Genomic DNA, 15,291 nt, shown 5'->3' on the forward strand with positions numbered 1-15,291 from the left:
GGGATCGAGTCCTGCATCAGGCTCCCTGCATGGAGCCTGCTTCTCCCTCTGCCTATGCCTCTGCCTCTCTCTGTGTGTCTCTCATGAATAAATAAATAAAATCTTTAAAAAAAAAAAGATTTTGTTTGTTTGAGTGAGAGAGGGAGCACACACTGGCAGAGGGGCAGAGGGAGAGGGAGAAGCAGGCTCCCTACTGAGCAGGAAGCCTGACTTGGGGCTGTATCCCACGCCCTTGGGATCATGACTAGAGCTGAAGACAGATGCTTAACTGACTGAGTCACCTAGGTGCCCCATGAATACACCATTTTTTGAGTGCCTCATTAACTTAGGACCAGACATATCCATTGGCATATTAATTCAGGTTAACAGAGCACTCAAATATTGAACTTTGGAAGTTCATGATTTTCATGCCAACAGCTACCTTTCCCCAGCTCATGGGTACTAATTCTGAACAGTATCTCACATAGTCTGTGCAAAACCACCACCCAGTGGAGTATACTCTGGTCAGAAAAAGGGGACCCATCATTCAAAGAATTTCTGGAGAGCACAATAATCTTTTCAAAAATCTGCACCTTTTGAGAAGTGGCAGTCACTTGTCACAAGTTCACAAAGTATTCCAGCCATTTCAGAGTTTCCAGGAGCCAAATCCTCCCTGACAGACCAACTTTGAGGCACTAATTTATAGCCCAAATATGATAGTAAGATATTATAGACATTCCATAAAATCATAGTTTTAACATAACCTATTACATAAGTGATACATATTTGTTGCAGAAAAATTAAGAAGCATAGAAATACGCAATGAAGGAAAAGAAAAATCACCCAGAAGCATCCAACCAGGCAGAAATAGATAGGGTTCACATGGCAGCCATCTTTTTTAAGTGCCCATGGAACATGTTGTCATGTCTTTGAGACCTGGAAGGACATGGGCCATTAGCAGAACTCTGTCTTGCTCATGAACACACAAGTGCAGAGGATGCTTCTAAATACTCTTTTCGTGTTCTGATGCAGTTGCAATGTAGTTCACACACAGTTTACCTTGAATGGTCTCTCATCCTTTCCTGCCCCTCTCCTCACCCTCAACCTTATTCAACCCTTTTCAGTTGAAACTGCTGAGAACCCTTTGCCCATTGGGGTCAAGGCCAATGTATCTCTGGCTCCACTCCAGAAGAATGAAGGCAGTGTTTCCATCCCTTGGAATAGACTCCTGCCTGACAGAGAACCCTAGTAAATTCTTTTACTGAAACAAAAGAGGAGGGAAGGGAGAAGACAAACACTTTCCTTCTGCTGCTGCATTTTTTTAATTGCCAAAGTCAAAAATAATATCTGATAAAGGGTTTCTCCCCTGTAAATCAATATGACATGAATATTTTCTCTCCATTTCATTAAATATGAAATCAGAATAGTTTTAATTTTTGAAAAGCTCATTCGGACCATCTAGCTGAGCTCCTTTGTTTTACAGATGAAATATCTGAGGCCTAGGGAGAGGGTAGACAGAAAGGATGCCAACTCACCACCAAGAGCCATGCCAGGTCTTTAGTCTCTCTCCCCTAGGGGCCTGACCTCTCTACTGTCCTGGAGCTGTGACACCTGCTAACCAATTCTTCTCAACTCATTAAATTCTCAGGAGATGCCCCAGCATCCAACACCTATTTCACTGCTACTTTCTACATTTGTTGGATTCATCCAGGGCATGCATCTCAAAATTAAAAACTCAAAGTTCCTTTAAAGGAGTGGTCTCCAAATTCTTTCATTATGCACCAGAGTTTGGGGTGAGGGCTGCCAGCTGGGATGCCAAGTCTCCCCCCAAAGAGCTACCCACTAAGACAGGGCTCTCCAAACATTTTGGAGTTTGTTTCTGTCTCGGTTCTCATAATTAAGAAATACAATATGGTGTAGAGTTTAAGACAATACACTCTGGGGTCCCAAATGCTTGAATTCAAGTCCTGCCCATCACCTACTAGCTGTGTAACTTTGGGCAGATTATTTAACCTCTCTATGCCCTAGTTTCCTCTTTTATAAAATAGGGACAATTATACTAGTGCCTGCCTCTTGGGTTGTTTTGAGAATTAAATGAGTTAAGATATGTGAATCCCTAAGAACAGTGCTTGGCCATAAAATGAGTTAAATATGTGATAATGAAAGAGGGGCAATGCACCCCAGCATTTTTAAAAATTAGGCATGTAACCTGTAGCCACAATTCCTCCCATTCTGTGTGTGTGTGTGTGTGTGTGTGTGTGTGTGTCTTGTCTATCATTCTTCTCACCCATTTCTTGGTTCCTCCATCCCCAACCTCTTGACGGGCCTAATTAGAGGATTGTCATTATACTATAGGTGGGAGAATAACAGCCCCGTCATTTTCTTGTTGTCCTTTTTTACTGCAATGTTACTATTATTGTCGATCCATGGTGGATTTATTTGTTTACTTTCTTACTTATTTTTTGCAGTACTCTTTTTAATCCTCTTACCCACTTTGTGAAAGTTAGCCGACCTAAATCGATCACAGAAGCTGGCAAACTCTTTCTGTAAAGGGCCAGATAGTAAATATTTTCGGCTTTGCAGGCCATATGGTCTCTGTAGCAACTACTCTTCTTTGCATCTGTGCTGTGAACGCAGCCATAGGCAAGGTGTAAATGAATAAGCATGGCTGCGTTCCAATAAAACTTTATTTACAAAAATAGATGGCCGGCTATAGTTTGCTACTTTTAATATACATCATCAAATCCTTAAGTCCACTTAGCCAGGCTCAGGCAAACTGCAATAGGGGTCAGCATCCCAGAAGAAGGACCCTCAAAGGAAAAGGGAGTCATGATACACAAGCTTGCTGTGGGCAGATGGGTGGTGAGGCCAGGGCTGACACCAAATGCCACTCATCCAGTGAAATCCAAACTGTCTTCCAGTGCAGGTGCCCAAGGGCCTATATAAATTACTAGAGAGAGGGAGCTCTCACATAAAATGAGCTTTTCCACTGAAGAATCAGAAACACTTGGGAACTAGAGAGCACACAGCAGTCCTGTTTGATGTCTGGAGTCCAAGGAAGCTTCCTTACTTCCACATGGTGACCGTTAGAGCATCATGGGCAGGAAATCAGAGTCCCCAAATACGGGTGACATACATGATGATAGAAAGTGTGGCTACAGCCAGGTGAGGGGCTGAGAGCAGGGGAGTGTTTCAGAAGTACATGTCCCTCTTAGGTCCCCATGAATGAGACAGGCAGAGCCTGGTGGCACGGCTGTAGCAATTTCCCTGAGTCCCAGAGCACTGTTCTGTTTCTAGGATGGTGACCCCTATCCCTCAACTGTACCCAAATCCATTTGGCTTGGGGAAATGCAGGTGAAATCACAACAAAAAGGATTCAGGAAAGGCAGGAAGGAGGACCTGTAGGAAACAGGAGCAGTGGGCTATGCATCTCAGCAGGGTGCTAGCATCAAAATAGCTCTTGTGGGGCCATGCCTCCCTTTGTAAATGCACATGTCTCCTTCTCCATGGCCTTCTGGCACTGCTAGAGGTGTAGTAGACTGGAAACTCTTCACGCCAAAAGCCAGCAGGACAACCTCTCTTGGTGCTTCTGAGCATTGTGAAAAAAATGGCCAACTCCCAAAATGACATAAAACAGACCCCGCTCCTGGGCATCATCTGGGACTCCTGTCTCTCTCTCACATGGTGCCAGGGCTGCCATTACAAAAACCACAGACTAGGTGGCTGAAACAATAGAAATTTTTTTCCTCACCATTCTAGAGGCTGGAAGTCCAAGATCAGGGTGCCCCGAGGGTTGGTTTCTTCTGAGGCCTCTCTCCTTGGCTTGCAGATGGCTGTCTTCTCCCTGTATCCTGACACAGCCTTTCCTCTGAGTGTATCCATGTCCTAATCTCCACTTCTTATAAAGACACCAGTCATACTGGATTAGGAGCCACCTCGATGACCTCACTTAACGTTAACCGCCTCTTTCGAGATCCTATCTCCAAATTCTAAGGTACCAGGGGTTAAGACTTCAACATACAAATGTAAGGGTGGGGGGGACACAATTCAGACCATAATACCCCACAACCAGTCGGTCAACATATCCTGGCTGTTCCAGCTTCACAGCATTTCTGGAATCCAGCCATCTCTATTCCTCTCACCATCAGGGTCCTGGTTCAAGCCCTAACTGACCCCCCTCTGGTTCCACCAGATTTGCCTCCTGACAGCAAGCCTTGCCCCACATTCCATTCTCCACACAAGGCCAGCATAAGTCTGACCATGTCACCCCTGGGCTCAGCCCTCCTAGGGGATTCTCATCGTGCTCAGAACAAAAGCCCAAATCCTTACCAGTGACAGCAAGGTCTCTGATTTCCCATCTTTAACCCTGTTCCCCTGGCTTCCTTCATCCCAACCACACTGATGTCCTCGCTATTTCACAAACATACCACTTCTGCTCAGGATCATTGCTCCTTTGGTTCCCTCTGCCTGGGGCGCCCTTGGAACATATCCTCTCAACTCCTCCTCTCTCTCTTCCTTCTTGGTTCAGCTCAAACGCTATCAGAAAGCCCTCCTCTGAGGACCCTCCCCAAAGTAACACTTCAATCCTTCCTATATCTATTCCTTGTTTTCCTTTCTCATGGCACTTATGACCGGCTAAGGTACATGCAGGTGTGTGTGTATCTGCTTGCTCGTTGTCTGTCTCCCTACTAGAAATTAAGTTCCATGAGAGTGGGGACAGGGCCTTGTTCTGTGCCGTATGCTCAGATTCAGAGGAGATATTTATTGATGAAATAAATAAGCATTATTTAAAATGAGAACAGAATCCAAGGAATTAAAAAGTAGGGAGAAGGCCAGCTCTCAGACAAAGGATGGTGGATTTTATGATTCATGAGCTTCCCAGAATCTTTTTAGCACTTATGGCTAGGGGATTATTTACAACCTTACGTTACTACTCTAGTGCTGTGTAGTGTTTTAACCTAGGTCAAAGCAAAATTCCTTGAGAACATGGATCATAATTTCTACTTCTGTATATGTACCCTGTGCCTAATACCTAGCGCGAGCTCAAGGGGAGCAACTGCCAAGTTCAGATAGCTGCATCTGCCATGGATGCAGGAGGAGGGAGTGATGGCATCTCTCCCATGTCCCTGCTGACCTAACGCAACAGGAGAAACATGAAGACATTAGGAGGAGTCCTGTGACCCAGGTTCAAGTCTTAGGATCACCACTTACTAGTTATATGAGCTTGAGCAAGTCCCATAATTTCTTTGAGTCTCAGTTTTCTCATTTGTTAAAAATGATCATTACAATATTTACTTCAAAGGGTATTTTGAGGATTAAAGAGGAAACAGGTAAAGTGCCCGGCACATACTCAGCATAGGGCAGGCTCTCAATAAATGTCAATATGATTCCCCCGCTGAACCTCACAGGCTCCAGTAGACACCAAAGCCTCCATTGGTAAAAAGAGACCCATTACGTTGCCAACAGAAGAGCCAAGTTCATGAAGAGACATGAGCAGGTGATAAGGGATATGCAGTTTTCTGGGTCAGGAGAACAGCTGATATATGAGACAGGGTATCCGATGCATCCAGGTGAATGATCCGGGGATCATGGCAGGCTCTGGTGTCGATGCTTTGTCAGAGGACACACACTATTCTCCCTGAAACCTCCTCAGGGAATATATTTGAAAGCCATAAAACTTTACACAGTTATTTAGGATGAGTACCCCTTGGCTTCCTCTTATTTCTGGGGTCTTTCTTCACCATGTGCTAAGGACCCCCCATCTATGAGACCCAAAGGCCCCTTCCTTCTTGGGACTTTCTGAAATTTCTTTTGTTCTTAAGTTTCTGATCCCTTCCTGCCCCAGTATGTTCTCCCTCCACTAGCTTTACTTCTCCTTTCATAGCAGCTCATGTGGTTACAATTACACCATATTTTCCTGCTAATTCCAGTGACCATCTCTCTGATGGCAAGGGTTAGGTGAGAGACAGACAGGCAGGGAGGAGGCGGGAAGGGTCACTTCTCCTGTTAACCATAACTTTGAGTTGCTGGTCCTCATGAAGGGGAAGGGAAGGGGAAGTGCAGAGGCAGCACCAAGCAGACCAAAGTCACACTCTTCCCAGGGTATTTTGGGAGCTTTGGGCTACCAACAGCTCATACAAATGTGTGCTCCCTGAGAAGCAGCAGCATGTCTCCATGGGCCCAGGTCCTCACTTATCCCCCACCTCCACCCTAGTCCTGGTCAGAGGGAACCAAAAGGACATATTAAAACAGAAAAGATGTGGGATGCCTGGGTGACTTAGTGGTTGAGCATCTGCCTTTGGCTCAGGTTGTGATCCCGAGGTCCTGGGATCGAGTCCTGTATTGGGTTCCCTGAGGGGAGCCTGCTTCTTGCTCTGCCCATGTCTCTGCCTCTCTCTGTGTGTCTCTCATGAATAAATAAATAAAATCTTAAAAAAAAAACAAAACAGAAAAGGTGTGAGAAGGGGCTTTCTCACCAGAGCAACAATTTTTTAGCAACATTGGGCAACTGCCCTCAGTGCCTGAGCCTCCTGAGCTCAGATCCTTAGCAAAAAGCAACTCAGTGGGAATGAATGGCTTACGTGCCTGCTTCTGAGAAGCTTCTTTGGGATGAGGGTGTGGAAAAGAGAGTCCTGACAAATAAGACAGGAAAACTGGAAGACAGAATTCCCAATTTTTTCCCCTCAGGGCCACTTGTTAATTTTCTATTCTCCTTTTCTTCTTCTCACCTATCACTGCCATTGACCCTGGCTTGACCCTGGCTCCTTACCATTGATCTGAATTGGAGGAGACCAGCAGAGCCATTGGAAAGACAAGGGAAACCACGGGGTGGGGGAGGGAGTAGACATGCATCCACTGACCATGGATGAGCCAGGGCAGGAATAGGCCATCAGGGAAGACCATCAGACCTTCGCTCTTTTCAGAGCCTTTTATAGCCATACTAGAGCCTGAATAAAAGAGAAAATCAACAATACTGATCCTGCTATCAGAAAGGGAGACAGAACATACAGACTCCTAACTCTGGGAAACGAACTAGGGGTGGTGGAAGGGGAGGAGGGCGGGGGGTGGGGGTGACTGGGTGACGGGCACTGACTTGACGGGATGAGCACTGGGTGTTATTCTATATGTTGGCAAACAACACCAATAAAAAATAAATTTATAAAAAAAATACTGATCCTGCTAATTATGATTTTGACTATTTATCATTTTCTGTTGATAATGACTTTTTTGCATCAATTTTCACTTTTTAAAATATTGCATAAAAACACTGTATATATTCATTACTGAATGGCACCTCCTTAGGATTTGCTCTTGCCTTACCCTTGGTTAGATTTAGCCCAGCTGATGTGCTGGTCAAGTCACTGGTCTCTTTAAGGAAAGAGAAGCTGGAGGCTATAGAAATCAAAGTCCATTTTTTAAAAATATGTAACTGCAATCCTACAAAAAAAGATTTAGAAGAAAGAATGAAAGTCTCAACCACAAAAATGGCCCAAATTTTAGACACAATTCAGATCCTTTCTTTTTCTAACAAAGCCAGGGTACTTCACCTTACCAACCACCAGGTGTCTCTGTAAACTCCCTGCCGGTCCCCACACAAGACACTCAAGATAACGTCATAAGTAAAATCTGCGGTTTTTAACCAGCTCTAAAGAGATGGCATACACCCAGAGAACAGTTTGAAATGCAACAGCTCAAATATTAAATCTACAGAGATCCATCCATTTGTCTGGGATTGCTGGCTACTAGCTAAATGCTTATGATAATACAATCTATTAACAAGCTATGAAATAGATTGTTAGAATCAGTTTGTCCTAATCAATATCCTTTCTAGAAGGTCCCTGCATTATTCTTTCCTCATCCCTTAGCCAGATTAATGTCCAACAAAGCACAATTCTGCAAGACCATAACAGTATTTCAGGAGGGTCTCAGAGAAATCAACTCTTCACCCAGGCTTTCGGGACTAGCCCACTCACTCCTCTTGGGCAGGGGATTTTGAAAACAGCATTCAAACCATTTGCTTTTGTTTAAAAAAAAAATGAGTAAATGCATAGAGTTCTATGGTCAGGGCAGCCCGGGTGGCCCAGTGGTTTGGTGCCGCCGTCAGCCCAGGGCCTGATCCTGGAGACCCAGGATGGAGTCCCATGTCGGGCTCCCTGAATGGAGCCTGCTTCTCCCTCTGCCTGTGTCTCTGCCTCTCTCTCTCTCTCTCTGTCTCTCATGAATAAATAAATAAAATCTTAAGAAAAAAGAAAAAGAGTTCTATGGTCAATGTCCAGTAAACAGAATGGAAGAAAAGTTGTAGCATTCTTGAAAAAGTAAGTTTACCTACGCACGTTATTTTCTACCCTGCTGTCCAAAGGAAATGTAAACAGTCCAGTGAATAGACTATTTCCCCTGACCTTGTTTTTTTCTAAGGTCATTCTGCAAATTAGCCCTTCTTCATTCCACATCTGAGAGGGGCCGGGTAAATGGCTGTTGCGGAAAACCTCTGTGATGATGCTCTTTGAGTTTTTCCAGCTTGCCCAAGACAGCATCCATTCTTCATTCTTAAATTACTACTACGAACCATGGCAGGAACAGTGGCTAATATTTATGGAGTGCTCACTACATGCTTGTCAGCACAATAAGAGAAACTGACAAATACTATGTCCTTGAAAGGTCATTGCTCTGCGCTCCCATGACAGTCAAGCTCACCTGGTTTTCTCCCAGCTTTCTGGGCAACTTCTCATCTAACCCCTTCTTCAATGTGGGGATTTCTCAGATTCAGTCCCAGGCCCTCTACTCTTGGTTAGTGTAGCAGAAAATCTTAGCTGTTAAAATACAATCTCAAACTGTCAGAAAAGAAGAAGAAAGAGTGGGTTGCAAGAGGATAAATTGATTGCATGCACTGAAAAGGGAGTGCCAACTGCAGGTTTGACCCCTCATCCTCGCAGGGGGAAATGAATTCTTTGGATTAGTGCTTCTTGCCTTTAAAGTGCAGTCAAATCACAGGGTGGGTGGATGTCTGGTTAAAATGCAGGCTCTGAGTGAGTTTGTCTGAGGTGAAGCTGAGCTTCTTCATCCCACATGATGCTAATGCTGCTGGTCCCCAGACCACACTCTGAGCAACAAGGCTCTAGATGACTTAATAATTATAATGAGGTACTGATAAAGTACACCTAAGTTGCCAGTTAAACTGACAGACCAAGTCCATACATAATAATGGCTGAATTATAGGATGGGGAATAGAGATTGTGAGAACTGTTTTTTTTTTTTTTTTTAGGATTTTATTTATTTATTTGACAGAGACATAGAGACAGCAGAGAGCACAAAGAGGGGGAATGGCAGAGGGAGAAGGAGAAGCAAGTTCCCCGCTGAGCAGGGAGCGGGATGTGGGGGCTCCATCCCAGGACCCCCAGGACCCCAGGATCATGACCTGAGCTGAAGGTAGATGCCTAACTGACTGAGCCACCCAGGGGCCCTGAGATTGTGAGAACTTTAAAGAATATTTGTTTCTGTTTTCTAAAACTCAAAATCGATTTGAACTTAAAAGGAACTTAAAATTTTGGTGATAAAAGGCTAAAAGGCTTAACCTCAAGATTAATTACACAGGCCGGAACTGCTAGACCGGGTACCCCTACCAGGAATCAATCACTTGATAACAGAATCTGCAAAATGAGCTAGTCTGAGGGGGGGTGTTTTTTTGTTTGTTTGTTTGTTTGTTTGTTTGTTTGTTTTGGTGTCTGTGTGTGGATGATCTATATGATTGTTGCAACCATAAGTTGATGTAGAAATAGAAATCCCAGGAAAGCAGAAAATTAAAATAAGAATTAAAATGTAGGTAACAATGGAGATGATGAATGAACAACCTTAAATCCACACTAACAATTTAAAATAAGATTTGCATAATAATTTCTGTAATCATTGCAAAACTAGCGTGTGTTTTACCAGGTTTTCAAGATGTTGGATGCATTTAAGAACATCCAATGTGTTTGTTTTGTGATTTTAGTTAAATGGATAGAAGAACTTAATTTAGGCTTACAATCAACACGTAAATCTTTAGAGAAGATTATTTCCTTAAAACCATAACTTTTGCTTTATTAGTTATATATGTAACTATATAAAGAGAGAAATGCTGACTTTGAGGATAGAAAAAATGCTAGTTGCTTAATAAATATATGGGATGGTCTCATTGACCTTCTTGGAGTCTATCACATGCTCTGAGTTCCCTGCCAAAGCAGGCCTTCCAAAGTTCCTTTTTCCTAGAATGCACCACCCCCGATTTTCATATGCCTCTTTGCCTCAAACCTAGTGCACTCAGTGACTCTTACCCTGGATCATGAATTCCTTACCACTGTGCCCTTATAGTCCCACAAAGTTATTAGTATTATCTCATATACAGATGAGGAAGGAGGCATGGAGAGGTTTTTATTTTTTTATTTTTTAGGATTGTATTTATTTATTTTAAAGAGACAGAGCATGGGACCCCTGGGTAAGTTAGTGGTTGAGCATCTGCCTTTGGCTCAGGTCATGATCCTGGGGTCCTGAGATGGAGTCCGCAACAGGCTCACTGCAGGGAGCCTGCTTCTCCCTCTGCCTGTGTCTCTGCCTCTCCCTCTGTGTCTCTTATGAATAAATAAATAAAAATGTTAAAAAAATAAAAATAGAGAGAGAGAGCACATGAGTAGGAGCAAGGAGTGTGGGGAGAGGCAGAGGAAGAGAATCTCAAGCAGACTCTGAGCTGAGTGCAGAGCCTGATGTGGGGCTCGATCCCACAACCCCGAGATCATGACATGAGTCAAAATCAAGAGTCAGACCCTCAACCAACTGAACCACCCAGGGAACCCAGCATGGAGAGCAACATATATCCAAGTGGCAGATCTGGGATGGAAGCAAGTTCTCTCTTACTCGTGAGCCCACGATCAATGTTATTATGCTGAATTCTGTAAACAGCGATCTCTAAAGCTGGGTGATAATGCTGCTCGGGTGGTGTGCTGTCGTCTGCAAACACAGAGTCGCATAATTACAGGAAACTCTCAGAGCTTCCCCAAAAAGGAGATTTGGGACAAATCTTTAAACACTGCTTCCTCGAAGGACTAATTATGGGAGAACACAATGAAAATGCACACCTATAATTTAGGCCTTAATATAAGTTATGCTACTTGCCCTTTACAAAATCCATGCACTGCTATGATCAAAGGCCCAGCGCAGTGCACTCTCCTAACTTTTTTACATTGACAGAATAGCACAGTAGTTAATTGCCTCTAAAAGGATTCTGGGCCCAGACTGTCTGGGATCGAATCTTAGGGCTGCCATTGTTTCAGCTGAGAGGCTTTGGGTAAGTCACTTAAACTCTCCCATGTTCAGTTGACTCATCAGCAAAGAAAGCATAATAAAGGACCTACCGTGAGGTTGTTGTGAGGCTTGAATGAGGTAATGATGCACATAAAGAGCTTAAAACATGAGTGAATCTCTAAAAGGAGATAGCAAACATTTACTACACGTCTATTAATATTATAGAACCTGAGCAGCCAGTTGAGGAACCAGAACTTGAACCCAGGACATTAGATTCTCATCTCTTTTCCACCAGATCCAATTACTACCTTATCCGTTTTGGCTGAACTTGCTCACATTTTCACTCTGCAGGCATGATACACCTTCCATATGCCCCCCTTCCTCATTTCCATTGGTGCCTTTCTTTTCACTGTGTAATTTGAAAACCCCGACTGCAGAAGAAGGTTTATTTATAGCGGAGAAAAAATTAGCGTTATTTAGCTTGAGCTTTTCCGCAACCATCAGTCCATTACTGTAAGAGCGTCCACATTTACATTGCAACATCATTCTGTTTTCCCAGTGCCCTGTAATCATTAATTAGCTACTCAAAACAATGTTTATTGAATGTCTATGGAGAGAGAAGCCTGATCCAGCTTTCTTCCATCAGAAACCAGCATCTTCCCTGAGCTCAGATGCCCACATACCAACCACTTACTGGATAGCTCTGCTCGGATGTCCCACATGCATTGTAGACATGGCCAGATTTTAACTCGTCTCCCTGTGCCAAAACTGTGCGTTGTCCTAGCCTTCCCTCACAAACCACCACATCCCATCTGTCACCAGTCTCCCTTGGTCCCATATCCTAAGGCCATAAGGCCCTTTTCTCATCTCCGTGGACACACAAGATAGTGTGGCCTGGACTATTGCAAATTGCCTCAAGGCTGGTCCCTCTCCATCAACCTCTTCCTCTTCCAGTCCCTCCTTCACATCGCAATTACATAGATCTTTTGACATCTCACCATGACACAACCCCCTCCCCATGTGAAATCTTTCCATGTTCCCCCATCATCCATAGAATGAAGCTCTACTCCGAGACCCAGCCCTTCATGTTCTCAGCCCCACCTTCCCCACATAGTGTTAGTGCTGGGGAGGATTTGCAGCCCATCCGCAGGTTCCGTGCTGCTGCCCCAGTTACTCCCTCAGCCCGGAATACTCATCGTGCCTTGCCTGACCAGTGAACAATTGCTTCTCTTTTAAGAACTCATTTTGAGAGTTGCCCAATCAATTAAACTTTTTTCCAGCATCCCCGGGCAGAGTGCTGTACTTCCTCCTCTGTGTTCTTGAGGTTTCCCATACATGCTTCTATTATGAGGCCCAGCCTACTGTTTAATTGCTTACATGGGTGTTCCCCCGACCAGCCCGAATACCTTCCCAACAGCTCTATTTGTCTTGGTATCCCCGGTGCCTGGCACTCGAGAGGTGCCCAATAAACACTCGAGAAATACATAATTGTGGTGGCAAGAGTGAGAGCCTGTCGGGAAGGCTCCTGGCTGCCAGCTCACCTCCTCCTGCCACGCCACACCTCCCCAGGCAGCCTGGGTCAGCCTCCCTCCAGGACTGGTCCTCTGTGAAAGGATGGTGGGAGCTGAGTGCTTCGGGTCTTAACCTTCCCTGGCCTGGGCCAGTGCCAGCATGGCTTCCTGAAGAGGGAGCTGGAACCCGGATATAAATGGGGAGAAGCCAAGCTACCTATTGCCAAGCTCCATCAGGGTCCAGCTTGTCAGAACCTGTTTCCGAAAGGGTGTGCTCTGTTTGGCCCAGGAGCCCACAGATTCCAGTCAGAACGGAAGGAGCTAAGTGAGTCCAGACTCCACCTTTGACCCAAATGCAATGCAGTTGCCGCAAAGCCACATAGATGCTCAAGATTCTATGCTACTTAGAGAAAGATTTGTATGGAACTCATCTCAGGTAGCAAGACCCTTGGCAAGGGGGGACAAGTCACTTAACTATTTTTGATGAATGAAAATATTTTTAGATAAAAATTAAAATCGTTTGCTACTGGGGGCACCTGGGTGGCCCAGTTGGCTGAGTGTCTGACTTCTCCTCAGGTCATGATCTCAGGGTCCTGGGATCAAGCCCCATGTGGTGCTCCTTGCTCAGTGGGGAGTCTGCTTCTCCCTCTCCCTCTACCCCTACCCTACCCCTGCTGGTGCTATCTCTCTTTCTCTCTTAAATAAATAAATGAAATCTTTAAAGAAAAAAAAATCATTTGCTACTTTCCTAATACAAACAGGCCCCAGGAGGTAAGTTCTGACCAGAAACTCTGCTACTTAATTCAGTCTCACTACAAATATTTACTAACCGCTGGGCAGAGAGTTTATGGAAGAATTAGTACATTGTTTCTTCCTTCAAGGAGCTTATAGAGAAAAAAGATAAACTTCTAAGAAAAGCTGAATAATAAATAAGCAGCGAGTTAAACAAGTAATACAAGAAGAATATGCCTCAAAGAGGTGACTCACTGCCAAAGAAGTTCAAAGCAGGGAGATGACGATGGCCCCCAGGGTGGGCGGACTCAGAGGGCACAGAGACAGGGCAGCTTGCTCTCCTCCAACAGGTCAGGTCGGACCAGCTGGGTGATTGGACCAGCAAGCCCATCGAGCTGGAGGGTAGGGGGTGGGAGTGGCGGGCATTTTGGTAGAAAGAATAGAGTAGATGCTTCCAATTTGATGTGTAAGTTTCTATTTTGCCATTTATTAGCTAGAGATCTCAGGCACTCGTTAACCTCTCTGTACCTCGGTTTTCCTGCAAGCCTCCCTAGAGCATCCAAGACCACAAGCATTTAGCACAAACACATGTGCTAAGGCCTGCGTACAAAGATGAAACGGGAAGACCTAACGTGAGGAGGGCCAGTAAATATTAGTCCTCTTCTTCCTTTACCCTCCACGGCTGTCCTCTTAAAGGAGGGTTGACCAGACCCAGCAGACTATTCCTCAGTGAAATGCAAGATGTGGGTCCAGAAGGTGCAGGAGAGACAGGAAAAAAAAAAAGTGTGGAGACACAATAAGCTCATTACCATCCACTTTTCTGCCCTCCTGTCCCACCTTCTATTACGAAGTGGTCTTTCCTCCCTGAGGCCAGGCGTCCTGATTTGCGGCCACCACCACCCCACTCCCTTGTGCTTTGACAAAGCCTGGGAGTCGCCAAGGTCAAAGGCAATAAATAACCCTTAGTCAGATGCTATCATTATCCCAAACGCCTGCTGCTCACTTAATTTTTACCTATTCATTTAATTTTTTTTAATTGCAAAAGACAACCACTAGAGGGGCCTAGGAGCTCGGACCCTATTTATTGGCAGAACGCCTGCCGTGCTTGCTGAAAAATGTTAGTAGTCAGGGTCCACAGAACATCCACTGGGAGCTGAAAACAATACCTGCTGTACCTTCTGCGATCTCTTGGTAAAGAACATGGCTCCCTTGAGGCTAAAAAGCATTCTTAACTCAACCCATCCTCCACAGCCCATCAGGCTAGGCCAAGGGTTTCTTAGCTCTGATTCCATTTTTCAGTGTTTCCTCCTGATTAAAGCCCTTTGGCTCAGCAGGATTGTCTCTAATGACAGTAAATGGTTCACATGAGGATGAGGCAATCTTTTCACATCTTGAGCTGCCATCCCTCTTGTAAAGCCCTGCCACTGTCTGAATTCACAGCCCTGGATTCTCAGGAAAGCCATCAACCTGGGGTTATAGGTTTGGTTCTTGTACCTCCCCCCACCTCTACCCCCTACCCCAATTTCTCACACCACAGGGAGAGACTTGAATAGCTATTGTATTTTATCTACCTATAGCAATCCTCATTAAAATCAACCACTCATTTGCCAACACACACACACACACACACACCACAAAAAAAGCCCCCACAAAATTCAGGTCACTGTGTGCCTCTGGGGTCACGATAACTCAAGTCTCCGTGACCAAAGCGGAGTGGCAAAGCTTGTTTTTCCTTAGCAGGAGTCTGCTTTCACAAGAGTTCCTCTCTTACATTTTCTTTGAGACACTCACGCAC

The sequence above is a fragment of the Canis lupus genome, chromosome 3 (genome assembly GCF_011100685.1).
Source record: "Canis lupus familiaris isolate Mischka breed German Shepherd chromosome 3, alternate assembly UU_Cfam_GSD_1.0, whole genome shotgun sequence".
Taxonomy (NCBI): Eukaryota; Metazoa; Chordata; class Mammalia; order Carnivora; family Canidae; genus Canis; species Canis lupus.